This window comes from Arvicanthis niloticus, chromosome 7 (assembly GCF_011762505.2).
Source record: "Arvicanthis niloticus isolate mArvNil1 chromosome 7, mArvNil1.pat.X, whole genome shotgun sequence".
NCBI lineage: Eukaryota > Metazoa > Chordata > Mammalia > Rodentia > Muridae > Arvicanthis > Arvicanthis niloticus.
In genome coordinates, this window is record NC_047664.1 from 87735938 (window position 1) to 87751295 (window position 15358).

General features: G+C 38.6%; 1 protein-coding gene across 1 annotated transcript in view; it reads right to left on the reverse strand.

Moving 5' to 3' along the window:
- LOC143442933 (uncharacterized) overlaps positions 1-15358 on the reverse strand; it is a 77025-nt gene that overhangs the window by 15307 nt on the left and 46360 nt on the right. The gene's annotated exons all lie outside the window — the stretch shown is intronic.

Sequence of the window (15358 nt, forward strand, 5' to 3'; positions counted from 1 at the left end):
GGATCCTGAAATCCTGGTGTTACCAAGCTTTTGAGATCCTATGATCCTATGATCCTGGGTGTGTTACAGCGCCTGGGAGTCAAGCTTCCTCTGGGTATTGTGGGACTGGGTGTGCAGCTAGTGCCCAACATCTGCTCAGGGCACCAGATCAGACTGTAAGGTGTGTTTATGAGTCTTAAACCCTTGCATCTGTGTCTACCTACATGCATTCTGTTATTTTGTGCAATGTTTGTCCTCTGAAAAGATTCCACTATGGAACTATCAGAGAATGAGAAGTAATATAGGAAATTGACATCTCAGTTATAAAAATAATTTTGAGTTCCACACCCCAAATGAGGATCAAGAACCCTCATTTGTTCACAAGCCACACTAGAAGAACAGCTCTCCCAAAGTCCAGGCTGTGGGTAAGAAAACAGTAGTGTACTCTACTTTCTGGGCAGGTTCTACTAACCATTCCTAGAGTGTCATATTGGTTTGGTTACTACAAGTAAACCCTCAAATGCTTTCTGTTCCTATGGTCACAATGCAGTCCTAGAGGACACCAGTGCATATTTCTCAGCCTCCATAAGCACAACCACCACAGCCTTTGCTGAAGTAAGCTGTTCAGCTAAGTATTATCAAGAGATAGATATTGTTTAGAGTTCAAAAGAATGTACTTATTTTTAAGTTCTTTTTTAAATGTTAAATCTTCAGTTAGAAATACAAAGTTAAATGTCATCTACAATGCTTAACTTTGTCTATAACTTAAATGGGTACCAGGATCCTCAAACATTTGGTAAGGTATTATTCTAGATGTGACTTTAAAAGTGTTCCCAGATAGGATAAAATTAACAGTTAAGTCAGCTTACTGAGTAAAGACAAACATCCTACCCTTCTTACAAGGGTTTTACCCAATCAACAGAAACTCTAATTTGAACAAAGAAGTCATCTATGTGAAATTTCTCTAGTGTGAGATATGCCTTGGATGAGCTGCAGAGTCATCCAAACATATGTTGATATTAAAGGTTAAGAAGGGAGTATCTGTTGGAGACTGTGCCTTGTCCCAGCACCTGGTGTGAAGCCTCTTAACTCTTTCCACTAGGCACTTGGTGTGGAGTACAAAGCCCTTAATTCAGTTCCCCAGACATTTGGTCCAGAGCTAAAGTTGAACAGGGGACAAAGGATCAGATCAGCTGCATGTAGTTAATGAGGGCTTGGAAGGCAACTGGGTATGTATTTTTACAACTTAGGCACCTTAGTTCAAATAACAGCAGGTTGTACATTCTTCCCTGGCTTAATAGATGATTAAGAGAACATTTGGAGGGGCAGGGTAGAAGCTGGGTCCCCAAACCTAGGAATATGAACTCAGCTTGACCCTGCTAACAAAATGGAAGAGCAAAATAGAAATTTTTTTTGAAATGTCTAGGCTCTGGTGACTGTCTCCTTACAATACATAAGTTTGAAGTTGAAGAATCCTATGTATTCCAAGCCTAGTGGCAAGTCCATCCCTATCATGAGCTGTGCATGACCCTACCATATGCTACATGCTGAGCTTTGCAATCTAAGCAGTCTGTGCTCGCACAGAACTATGTGGTTATGGCTTGGCATTTGATAAGGGTCTTTCTACAGAGGGACACAGGAGTCACTATGAGTAGATGAGTACTCTGTCTAGGGAGAGAATTGTCTGAACATTAAAAATTAACAAAATAGTCTGATTCAAATTCTTTTTAAGATATAGTTGTGTCAAGAGGCTTATTTGAGACAAATCAAGAAGCTAATAACCATAACCCTTATATGGAATATTTTAAAAGCCTGCCAGCCCTTTTCCTGGTAGAAGGTATCCTAATCATGTCTTATACTATCTTACTCAGCCTCCTTGGTCATAACTAGGGATACATTTTCTAGCCAGTAGTCTGTGGGCTATTCTAACTCAAAAGTTCTGCTCAAGACTGGATTCTTTTATGAAATATAACTAGTTAAATGCTGAATCAGCCATATTAGCTCTCAGAAAATTCAAATTGGAATTTCAGGATGAAATTGGTGTTGTGTGACATAGTTTTCCTTGGGAAGATCCAACACACACATCTACTCACTCCAATCAGGGAGTCTATGACTGACCAAAGCACAGATACCAACAAAGCCCAACTTTGGTAAACCAATGAGTTTTATTGAAGTCATTTACAGGAGTATGAGTGAGGGTTTACTTACAAGAGCAGAAATAACTCAAAGACAGTTGCATCACCAAAGCCCACCTCAGCAAGGGTGACTGCAAAAAAGCTAAAATTATGTAGCACACTGCACAGTCTGCAATTGTTCAACGGGTTGGAAAACATCCTTTCCAACTCTCTCTGTGGGTCTAAACCTCTTCAAGGCAGTTCGACTGGCTTATGCTTCTTCTGGGCAGCTTGGCTAGTCTGAAAGTAACTCTCAGCAGTCACTTAATGCTTATTCTGGGAGGTAGGGGCTTCATAAGTCTGGTCAGTTTCAGGGACTTCCTGAAGCTATTTTTATTTGTTTACCTTTATCTTAAAGTGTTCCCTACAAAATGGAATGTTTCAATCTTAGAGGAAACTGCTACACAACATTTGATAGTAACTGTGTCCTTCTAAGGATAGCTGCCATTATAGGGTGCACCATACTGGCCAAGTCTTGGAGCTGTAGGCATACAACACAGCAACTTCCAGGTCTTAATGGGCATCCTGCCTCCATGAGGCCTGAGAGTACATTTGTTCCAACTTTGCTCTCGTTAACACCAAATTTTAGTTTGTGCTTATGATTTGCAAAAATGAAACCATGAATGCTGCATAAGGGAGAAGACAATCTAACCACATTTACTCTGAACAAAAAAATGCACTAATGATTTAGAACATGTATGAAAGGCCAAAATATCTGCTCATACAGGGTAGATAAGATACACTAGTGAAACTAGGCAGGCAAAGATAAATACACAGAACATTTGCCCTCTTAAAACTAGTAATTGATTCCTAGGCTTTGGTCATAGTTACCATTCAGAAGAGCAGACACAGTTCAATAGAATTTTGATATTAAAAATGAGATAATGTATGTCACATTGATAAAATATTCCTATCACATTGTAAGAGTTTATTATTTTGAAGACAGAGACATAGCTCAGTTAGTGTTTGTCTTTCAAGCACAAAAACCTGACTTCTATCCCCAGCATTCACATAAAAAAGACATACTGACACATGCTTGTAATCTCAGCACTGGGGAGGTAGGGATAAATTGATCCCTGGGGCTCACCAGCCAGTTAACCTAGCAAAGAGTCTAGGACTCAGTAAAAGAGCTTGTCTCAAAACACATGTTGAACAGCTCCTGAAGAACGACATTTGACAATGATCCTGATAAATAGATAGATAGATAGATAGATAGATAGATGATAGTTTTACATTTTTGACATTTTTATTTTTTGAAATTGTTTCTTATTGGAATCTGTCGTAATTGTATGAACTACTTAGTACTTTTCTAATTCCTAGCACAATTTTATCTCATAGTATTAAAATGTTTCTCTAAAACCAATTGGTTTCCTAGCTAACTCATGAAAACCCTAAAACTAAAACCCTAAGTATGCTGACTCTTGTGGTTTGCTTTCTGCTAATGAGTCACCAAATTAAAGAAACCCATTTCTGGGTATTTCTGACCTATATTTTCCTAGGATAATTACGTCCCGCAGACACCTTCAGACATTGCCTATCAAACAAAAATGCATAGTGGGAAAATATGATTTTCTCCAACATGATCTAGGCCTTTAATCAGAGACTGTCAGTTCTGAGCAGCTCTTCAAAATGAGTGCTCATGTCTCTGGGGCTCACTACACTGAACTAAGAAATGGACACAGAGACTATCCTCAATAAACACTTGCGGAAAGCATCACAACATTAATCAAGGCAGATAAATGTCTCAAAGTATGCAGTGCTATATTTGTAGAACCTAAACTAAATTCTCTCTTGATTAGGGGACGTGTGAACAGGGAAGGGTATATATGAATTTTGAAGCCAAACAAGTCTGGATTAAAATTTTGACATGCTTACCAGATGTAGATCTTATAGCATGACTTAACCTTTTAGCTTGTGTGACTGTCTCTAAAGACTGAGACATCAATGGTATGAAAGTAAAATTACTTGACTTTCCATTACTTAGCAGACATCTAATAAAGGATTAGTTTCTTGTTTCCACTCCAAATTCTTGTGGAATATAAGAATTAATCAATTGATATACATAATATAAAATTTTAATTAATATACAATATTCTTGAATATATGTTAATATACTTGATTAATTCATATGTTTTATATATACATAGAATGCATCTGACAATGAAGGGAGATGATATGAGCATCCTTAGATGAAGCGCTGAGTGCCAGCCTTCCTCCTCCTCACACCCCTTTGCTGCCCTTTCGTCTCACATAGACACGTCTGGAATGGTTTAGGAGGAACCGTCCATGTCTGTTTATTTGTCACTTATTTACCAAATATTGATCTCTATTATGCAACAGGCACTGATGATATGAGAGTAAACAACTCCTCTGACCCGTAGGCATCCACGTCTTAGGCTGTGCCAGGCATACCTTATATATAATTCCATAATGTCTATTATACAGAACCCAGTTCTGCAGCTTTTTGAGTATTTTAAGAAAACTAAGTTTGGGGAAAAGTTTTCAAATTTTCATTTCTATGAAATTTTTAGGAACAGTGTTCTTGGAGGCATAAAATGTAGTAGTGTTGACATGAACCTGTTCTCAAAGGGTCACTTTGGGGTTTATCAGAACAGACTTACAGTGTAATGACAGAAACTCTCCCATGCAGCATTTCTGAAATACCTAGGGGAAGCTAACGGCAAGCAGGTGTTGTTTCTCAGTGCCCATGCTGGGTTAGTGGGACAGCCATGTCACTGACCCAAGCTGGACTGGAGATTGGATTCTTTAGTCTATCTGCCTCGATTGAACAGATCGAAAAGCTCTCTTATCCTCATTACTCAATAAGGGTCATAATACCAGCCTGGATTCCTGAGAGGAATAAATATAACAAGACGGAAGGTGCAAGCTATTGTCTGAAGGTAGCAGACCTTACTTGACATTCTCCCCCACCACATTCTAGGCTGGATTTTATTACATCCTGGATAAGTACAGCACAACCAGTCAGAGATAAATACATCCTGCTTGCCCACAAAGCAAGCAAACGTGCTTCTCTGTCTGTGTTTCCTCTGTTATTTTGTTTGCAGTTCTGTGGTCTCTGCACTTCTGTGCTTCAGCCTTAAACGCTGAGACGGCAAAAGGCAAGCAACAGGGTCTAGATAAGAAATCCTGCCTGCCACCACCTGACAGTTCTTATCTCCACACATCCTCTGGTCACCTGGGCATTTTTACTACATTATCATGTACCTTTTACAATTCAGAAACTCTAAGTCCACCTGAGACTTGATGTTCAAGAAATCTCAAATTTTTTATGTTGAAAGAAAATTGGGGGGGTGGATTTCTGATGGTGTCTAAACCAACATTTCATATATATGCTGCAGTACAGTGTCTGAAAGTCACAACATTGATGTTTTGGTCAATACTATAACCCATGTCTATCAAGAAATAGCTCAGTATTTAAAAAAGAGTTCAACTTTGATGCTTATACCCAGATTGTCTCCTAAAAGCTGTATGACTTTAAGCAACTACTTAACCCTACTCAACTCACTTTCTTCATCTACAAAACTTCCTTCATATACAAAAATAACATTATTTGTCTCAAGAGTTACTAAGAAGTAAGGAGCAGATGAAATCAAAACTAAGGTTAGGAATATGGAAAAGACAATAAATAAAATACATTAGTAATGTTTATTTATATTTGAATATGAGTATCAAATTTTATACTTTAGAGCTTAAAACCTCTAAAAGCTGGATTTTGATTTTTTTGTTTTTATTATAAGGGTTTATATAAGTAGCTTAAATGAATAGAAAGGAGTTGGAAGTAGAGACAACTCTAATTTGCCTCACATTATCCTAGACTGTTAGTACATCCATTTTCCAAAACGAAAAACAAAAGCTTATTATAGTTCGCATTATAATTAGATTCCATCCTCCTGACTATATTTTTCACAATAATTAACCTTAGTTGATTTGCTTTACTCTCAGCATTATGCAATCATCTCAGTCACTGATTCTTCTCTCCATGAAGAAGTCTGCCTGTCAGTCTATTCATCACTGGCAAACCAATATTTAAATTGTTCCTTCTGTCTCTCCCCACACCTGCTTCTGACCCTTATTCCCCTCCCTCTCCCCTCTCTCACCTAGATCCCTCCTTCTGCGTCCCATGACTATTTTGTTCCCCCTTCTAAGTGGGATTTAAGCATCCTCACCTGGGCCTTCCTTCTTATATTACTTCTCTTGGTCTGTGTGGATATATCTTGGTATTCTGTACTTTTGGGCTAATATCCACTTATCAGTGGGTACATACCATGCATGTACTTTTGTGACTGGGTTACCTCACTTAGGATGATGTTTTCTGATTTCATCCATTTGCCTGAAAAATTCATGATGTCCTTATTTTTAATAGCTGAGTAGTATTCCATTGTGTAAATGAACCACATTTTCTATATCCATTCTTCTGTCGTAGGACATCTGGGTTGCTTCCAATTTCTCCATATTATGAATAAAGCTGCAATGAACACAGTGGAACACATGCCCTTGTGGTATGGTGGAGCATCTATTGTGTATGTGCCCAGGAATGGTATAGCTGGATCTTCAGGTAGAACTGTTTCCAATTTTCTGAGAAACCACCAGATTGACTTCTAGAGTGTCCTTTGCCTTATAGAAGCTTTTCAGTTTCAAGAAGTCCCATGTATCAATTGTTGATCTTAGATCATTGGTGTTCTGCTCAGGAAATTTGCCCCTGTGCCAATGTGCTCAAGGCTCTTTCCCACTTTCTCTTCTTTAGATTCAGTGTATCCAGTTTTATGTTGAGGTCCTTGATCCACTTGGACTTGAGCTTTGCGCAGGACAAGTAACTATGGATCAATTTGCATTCTTCTATATGCAGACCACCAGTTAGACCAGCACTTGTTGAAGAGACTGAACCACCAACCAAAGAGCATACATGGGCTAGTCTGAGGCCTAGCATGTATGTAGCAGAGGACTGCTTTATCTGGCCTCAGTGGGAGAGGATACACTTAATCCTGTAGAAACTTGATACCCTAGGGTAGGGGGATACTCATGGTGGAGCCACCCTCTCAGAGGTGAAAGGAAGGAAGGATGGGAGAAAAACTCTGCTAGGGGGACTGGGAAGAGGCAGCATTTGGAATGTACATAAATAAAATAATAAAAAAAATAAGTCACTGAGATTTTTTCTACCTTCTGCAAGAATGCTTCTGTGATTAAGCCTATATTGAACGAGTACGCATTTGCATTAATGGTGTGTTTGCACTACATCAGACCCTTCTCTAAAAGCACACTGTGTTCACTCCTATCTGGATCCTTCAGTCACACTCTTTTACAGGTAAGAAATAGTATGGAAAATAAAGAGCCTTGTCTTAGACACACAGTTAGAAACCAATGAACCTCCCCCAACAAAGCCAACAGATAGATCTCAGAGCCCACATCCTTCCCAGCAATTCATGTTCTGCTTCATTTGCATAGTCTTGTCCCAAAATATCCCATGTCAGTTCATGTTCCAATGTCACACACTGTGCCTTCAATCTGACTGTAACATTTGGGGGAGACGTGTCCATTCCCTTCAGTAAACCTAATATGGCGGTCTGCACAGCACTGCTGTTGCCTAACTTCTCCAGTTTCTTATAACAGAATCAAAGCCAAACACCATTCCTACTGTAAAGCTGATTCTGTTAGCAGACATAATCAACAGGTGAAAAGCAGAAGCCATTCCACACTGGAATATGAGTCAATGTTCATGTTTCCCAAAAGTACATCTGTGTGGCCTTGTTATAGCATCAAGAGTGCGTAATAATTTAGGAGGCACATAAAACACACCAGGCAAGCAGACATTTACTTAACAAATTGTGTCTATTATACACGATTCTTTCATAAAACCCCTTATTTTAAAAGGAGTAATACCAAATTTGTTCACTGTTTGGGGTTTCTTAATATATTGCTTTGAAATCTACCATGTCGAAAAAGGCAAAGAAGGCAGATAATGAGATCAATCTGACTAATCTATACATTTGAAGCATCTACTATGTAAGAAATTAGTGTGAAATATGAAGCCTTTTCATGGAAGCGTTTTCACTTAAACGTTAGAGACAAGACTGAAGGAGCTGAAGGGGTTTGCAGCCCCATGAGGAGAGCAACAATACCAACCAACCAGAGCTTCCCAGGGTCTAAGCCACCAGCGTGGGAGCACATAGGGAGGGACCATGGCTCTAGCTGTGTATGTAGGGGAGGATGGCCTTGTTGGGCATAGGTGGGAGAGGAGACAGTTGGTCACATGAAGGCTGAACACTGGGGGGGAGGGGGAATTTGAGGGTGGGAAGGTGAAAGTGGGGGGGGGTAGGTGGGGGCACATTCTCATAGAAGTATGAGGAGGGGGAATGGGATAGGAGGTTCCTGGGTGGTGTCGGGAAGGGGGTTAGGGGATAAAATCTGAAATGTAAATAAAATATCCAGTAAAAAATTATAACAGGGTTTATGAAGATTGCTCAGCAATAAAGGTACTTGCTGCCAAACCTTAAAACTTAAGTTCAACACCTAGAACCCAAATGGTTGAGGGGGAAAATGGACTCTCACATGTGTTCCTCTGAGCTATGTTTGTGTGCGATACAGCACATGCACCACACACACATACACACACAATATAATAATTAATGTTAAAAGTTTTATTAAATAAAACTGGTTAAGATGATAGTATCTTTAGTGATGCAGTCAGTTTATTGTAGTTACTTTTAAGAGCACATGTAAAGGGTTGTTTGCTGGGGGCATAAAAGAATCAAAGCAGTTACACTGTGAAACTCAACATAGATGAGTCTGGACTCAGAGTTGGACAGAGCTAAAAAAAAACCCTCATAGTAGCAGCTGCCCGGCTTTCTTATGTAGACTTTCTTTAATGAACCATTGTGTTTATTAGTTCTTTTAAAATTACATAAAATGAATTGTGATTATATTGACTCACCCTCCCCCCCAACTCTTCACAGATTTACTGATAAATGGAATATCAGTCTCACATCCTTCCCTTCAAGGCTTGGGGATCTAAGCAGATGAAGCAGAGAAATTATAAGAGCTAGATATGGTAGAGGACTCTAAGGAAGCAGCGTTTTCCAGACCTAAGAGGGCTGAGGCACACATAAACTCCATGTAGGTTGATGCTAGCTGAATGCTTGCTGTAAATTGCCTTCTTTGTATGAAAGCATGACCCTTGTACCAATAGTCTCTCGAGGACTTTTAACGTGGAGGGTTGTTGGGTTTTCTCAAAGGCCGTTTCTCCATGTGAGCAATCATTTGGGTTTGGTTTGGTTTGGTTTGGTTTGGTTTGGTTTGGTTTGGTTTGGTTTGGTTTTCTTTCAGTCCGACTATATGGTAGACTACATTTATTTATTTATGTATGTTGAGCCATCTGTACATCTCTGGAGTGATGCCTACTTGATTATGATGAATCATCTTTTTAATGTGCTTTTTTTTATTCGGTTCCAATTGTTTTGTTAAGGATTTCTACATCTCTGCTTATAAAGAAAATTGGCCTGTAATTTTCTTTCTTTGTTCAGTCTTTGTGTGTTTTGGGTATCAGGGTAAGTGTGGTCTCATAAAAAGAATTAGGCAATTTTCCTTCTGTTTTGATTTTGCAGAATAATTTGAGGAGTATTGGTATTAATTCTTCTTTGAAAGTATAGTAAGTTCATCTGGCCTTGGGCTTTTTTTTCTTTTGGGATATTTTAATTACTATTTATAATTCATTAGAGGCTATAAATCTGCTTAAATTGCTTGTATGATCTGGATTTAACTTTGGTAGGTTGTATATATCAAGAAATTTACCCATTTATTTTAGGTGTTCCAATTTAGTGGAGTAGAGATTGTAAAATTATGATTCTCTGCTGAAGGAAAGGCCATCCAGAGACTGCCCCACCTGGAGATCCATCCCACATTCAGACACTAAACCCAGACACTATTTCTGATGCCAAGAAGTGCTTGCTGACAGGAGCCTGATACAGCTGTCTCCTGAGAAGCTCTGCCAGATCCTGAACAATACAAATGTAGATGCTTGCAGCCAACCATTGGACTGAGCACAGGGACCCCAGTGGAGGAGTTAGGGGAAGGACTGAAGGTGCTGAAGGAGACTTAGCTGGCATCAATGAGAGGGGAGGCCCTTGGTGCTGTGAAGGCTTGATGCCCCCTCCCCCCCCACCCCACCCCACTCCACCCCACCCCACCCCACCCCACCCCCCCACCCCACCCCCATGTAGAGGAATGCTAGGTCAGTGAGGCAGGAATGGGAGGATGGCTGGGGGAGCACCCTCATAGAAGCAGGGGAGGGGGATGGGATGGCCAGTTGCAGAGGGAAAACTGGAAAAGGGGATAACATTTGAAATGTAAATAAATAAAATGTCTAGTTTTTTAAAAAGAAACTAAAATTACATATATAAAAGAAAAAGTAAAATAAAATGCATATATGCCATATATTAAAAATATGCTTTTCTGAGTCTCCTCAGCATCTGTTGTTCCTTTCATCTCTAATTCTTATTAATTTGGATCTTGTTTATGTCTTGAAGTTAATTTGGCTAAGGGTTTGTCAATTTTATTGATCTTCCCAAAGAACCAACTCTTTGTTTCATTGATTCTTTGTCATTTTTGTTTCTATTGTACTGATTTTAGCCCTGAGTTTGATTATTTCTTGCCATCAACTCTTTTTGGATGTTCTTTCTTGGCTTTGTTCTAGAGCTTTCGTGTGTGCCATTAACTTGCTAATATCAGATGTCTCCAGTTTGGAGGGGTTGTTTGATTTGTTTCTTCCTCTAATGTAGGCACTTGGTGCAATGTATTGATTCTTTAATCCAATTCTAAAGACATTTTTCCTTCTTTCCTTTTTTCATTTTTCAAGACAGGGTTTCTCTGTTTAGCCCAGGCTGTCCTGGAACTATGTAGACCAGGCTTGCCTTGAACTAACAGAGATCCACCCATCTCTGCCTCCTGAGTGCTGGTATTAAAGGCATGTGCCACCACTTACAAGAACAATTCTAAAAAGGTCTTAATTTCATTCTTGATTTCTATCTTGACACATTCTTTATTAACTTATAAGTTGTTCCTTTTTTATTTTTTTGTAAACTTTGTTGTTTCTGTTGTGAATATCCAGGTGTAATACATAGTGATCAGATAAGATACAAAAAGTTGTTTCAGTTTTCCTATATCTGTTGAAGTTTTGTGTCTAAGTTAAGTTTGGGGGTCAACATGTGATTTTAGATGTAGCAGTACTTTTTTATATAAATTTGGGTATCCTATGTTTGTGCATAAACGTGTAGAGTTGCAACATACTATTGTAGATTTTTCCTTGATAAGCATGTATTGTCCTTCCTTATCTCTTCTGATTAGTTTTGGTTTGAAGTCTATTTTGTCAGATACTAAAATGGCTACACCAGCTTGTTAGGAATGCTTTGTTCCATCCTTTTATCACAAGGCAATGTCTATCCATGATGTTAAGGTATGTTTCTTGGATACAGCTAAAGGATGAATCTTATTTTCAAATCCAGTCTGTTAGTCTTTGTCTTTTTATTGGAGAGCAAAGACCTTTAAATGTTGAGAGTTATCAAAGAGCAGTTTTGCTGGTCTTGAATTATTTATTCCTTGTGTTTTCTTAGATATGGTTGGCATCTTTAGGATGAAATTTACCTTCAAGAGCTTCTGAAAGGCTATATTTATAGAATAGATGCATAAATTTGATTTTATCATGGACTGGTTTTCTCCCTTTATCTCTTGAGATTGAAAGGTTTCCTGGGTATGGTAGTCTGGGATGGCATGTGTGATCTCTCAGAGTCTGCAGTGCATCTGTTTTATAGCTTTTGGAGGCTTCTAGCTTTTAGAGACTCCATTGAGAAGTCAGATGTTTTGTGATTTTGTGTGTCTTCAATCTGGGTTTCTTCTCCTTCCTCTCTTCCTATTATTTGTAGATTTCATCTTCTCATGCTTTCCCATATTTTCTGGATGTTTTTTGCCTGTTTTTTTTATATATATATTTAACATCTTCTTTGACCGAAAAATCCATTTCATCCATTTTATCCTAAATGCCTGAGTTTCTCTCTTCAATCCCTTTTACTCTGTTAGTGAGGATGACTTTAGAGGTTTGAGTTTGACTTCTTAAGTTTTTCATTTCTGGTTTTACATCAGTTTTCTTTAGTTTTAGTTTTTAGGGTTTTCTTTAGTGATTCTATTTCTACTTTCATGTCTTGAGTTGTATTCATTACCTCATTCCAGTGTTTATGTTTTCACAGCCTTCATAAAAGGTTTTTTTTTTCATAGTTTTTTCAAGGTCCTTGAACATATTCTTATATTGCTGTTTTGAAATCTTTATCTTGAGCTCCAGCTACACTGAATTACTTAAGACCCACGGTAGGATTTTTGGGTTCTGGTGGTTATATTGCCTTTGGTGTTAATGATTGTGTTTTTGCAATGGTGTCTAGGTATCTGGGCTTGAGATTATTATAATTTTAGGTGTTGGTATCTGGTTGTCTTTGTTACAGAGTGGGTGTTCCATTTGTTGGTTGCCATTGCCCTCTCTGGGTCTTATGAATGTGTGGTGACTGTGGGTTGCTCTATAGGGAGTGTTTCTGAGAGGGAGGACAGAACTGCAAGTGTTTTGCTTCAGGGCATGGGATAAGATTGGGGACTTTGCAATGAATGACAGCAAGGAGTTTGAAGATTGCCTTCCTGATGTACAGGCTAGGGTAGTCAGTGGGTCCCAGGTAGAGAGTGTCTCCAGGTACTGGCAGCTGACACAAAGTGACAGTGTGAGGAGGGAAGGCTGTACAAGTTCTGCAGAGTCCCTAGAGAAGGATAAGCTTTTTATTGATTTCTTCTTTGACTCAACATTCAGTAGTGTATTCTTTGCTCTCCATGTGTTTTTGAACCTTCTAGATAATTTTGTGATATTGATCAAGCTTTATTGCCCTGTGGTCAGATCTAAATACATGTAATTTTTCTCAACTTTTCTGTATTTGCTCAATTTGTGTCCCAATATGTGGTCCATTTCAGAGAATTCTTATGGGATGGAGAGTAGATGTGTGGTTTTTGATGTTTGGCTAGTATATTCTGTAGATATCTGCTGAGCCCATTTGAGAAATGAGGTCAATTAATTTTCATTTTTATTTTTTTGTTCAGATGATCTGTACATCAGAGAGAGTCGGGCATTAAAATCACTTACTATTACTTGACTGGAATTATTCTGTGGCTTCACATCCACTAGAATGCTTTTTGTGAAACTGGATGCACCAAAATCTGGTGTATGTGTGTTTAGGACTGTAAAGCACTCCTCATTAATTGTTCCTTGATCAGAATGAAGCATCCTTCTTTGTCTCTTCTGATTAATTTTAGTTTGAAGTGTATTTTATCATAAATTAGGCTGGCAAAACCTATTTGTTTCCTAGTACCATTTTCTCAGAATACTGTTTTCAAATTTTTCACCCTAAGGTGGTGCCTATCCTTGAAGATAAAATGATCCCCTATAGACATCAAAATGATGGATTTTTGTTTCCTAATCCACTCAACTAACTTGTTTGTATCCTTTGATTGGGGAGTTGAGCAGAATAATATTTATAAAGTTATTATTGAAAGATGTGTGTTGAATACTATAATTTTTTAACTTTTTTCTGTTTATGTACTTAGTTATACTATACAATATATTGATTTATAGTTTCACTTGTTTCTGTAGTTGAAGCTCTTCAGTATGTGTATTCCTTTTTTCAGTTCAATATATTGCTTTCAGTACTCTCTGTAGGTCTGGTTTGGTACACATGAATTTCTTGTTTTATTTTTATTTGTTTGCTTTGAGTCTTGATATGTATCCTTGGCTGACCTGGAACTTGATAACTAGAACAGGCTGACCTCCAACTCATAGAGATCCCCCTGCCTCTGTCTCTCACATGCTGGAATTAAAGGTGTGCACCACCATGTCCAGGTGGTACACATAAATTCTTGTAGCCTTTTTATATCATGAAAAGATTTTCCTTCTCCTTTAACCATGGCAGACACTTTTTCCCTGTAGAGTAGTCTGCATTAGCAGAGAGAGAGGATTCTGCCTAGAAAGGGAAATAGAGTATATAGTTAAGGATGGATGTGGGGGAGAGTGAAATGGGAGGGTCAAATAGAGGCTGGAATGGGATGTTCAAATAAAGAGGGGTGAGGGAGGATATCCAGGGAGGAACACCTAAAACTAAGGGCCCTTTGAGGGGACATATGGAAACCTAATACAGTAGATGCTTCCTAAGATATATACATATATAAAAGAAATATAAATAAAATCACCAAGTAGAATATATACATCTATAAAAATATATACATATATAAAAGAAATCTAAATGAAATCACCAACAGAGAGACAAAGGCCCAACTAGACATATCTGTCCACCAAATAAACTCTCCAGTTCCAGGAATAGGTTATATCTAATCTAGTTCTTGACCAAAGGAGCCTATGGAACTCCCAAACAACTCAGACTATTGCCATTGCTAGTGATTGTTCTCCATAAACTGATCATAAGGTCCTATCACTGAAAACACCTACATAACTCTTTACATACAGAGAAATCAAGCTGGTGAATACATAACACATTCACTCGTTTGACTAGTGTTCATGGTACCAGTAGGTACTCTGCACTCTACCAGAGGGGAAGGATAAACCCCAACCCAGGTACAAACTCTTTGACCTACAATATGGTGTTTTGCCTGCAAGATGTGTTAGCGAAACAGTGGCACAAATCCCTCAGAAGTAATCAACCAATATCTAATTTTCATTTAAGATGCAATCCATGAGAGACAATCCATATCCAACACTGCTCAGGTGGCCAAGAATTTGATAACAGTCAGGCCGGAGAACTAGGAAAAAACCAAATACTATTATGTTCTGTTAAAAGATCATAGCAATAAAATGACTTCTAACAACATTCTGCTATACTTATAGACCAGTGCCTCATTCAGCCATCATCACACAGGCTTCTTCCTGCAGTAGATGGAAACGAATACAGAGAACCACAACTGTGTAGTGTGCAGACCTTAAAACACTCTGTTATAAACGTTATGTCTCCATTAAATCCTTCACGTCGGGACTTAGGAAACGCTACAGAAAGACTGTAAGAGCTGGTGGGGATGGAAGACACTAAGGAAACAAGGCCTTCTAGACACAGCTAGACTTAGGCAATATGAACCCACAGAGAGTGTGGCAGCATGCACAG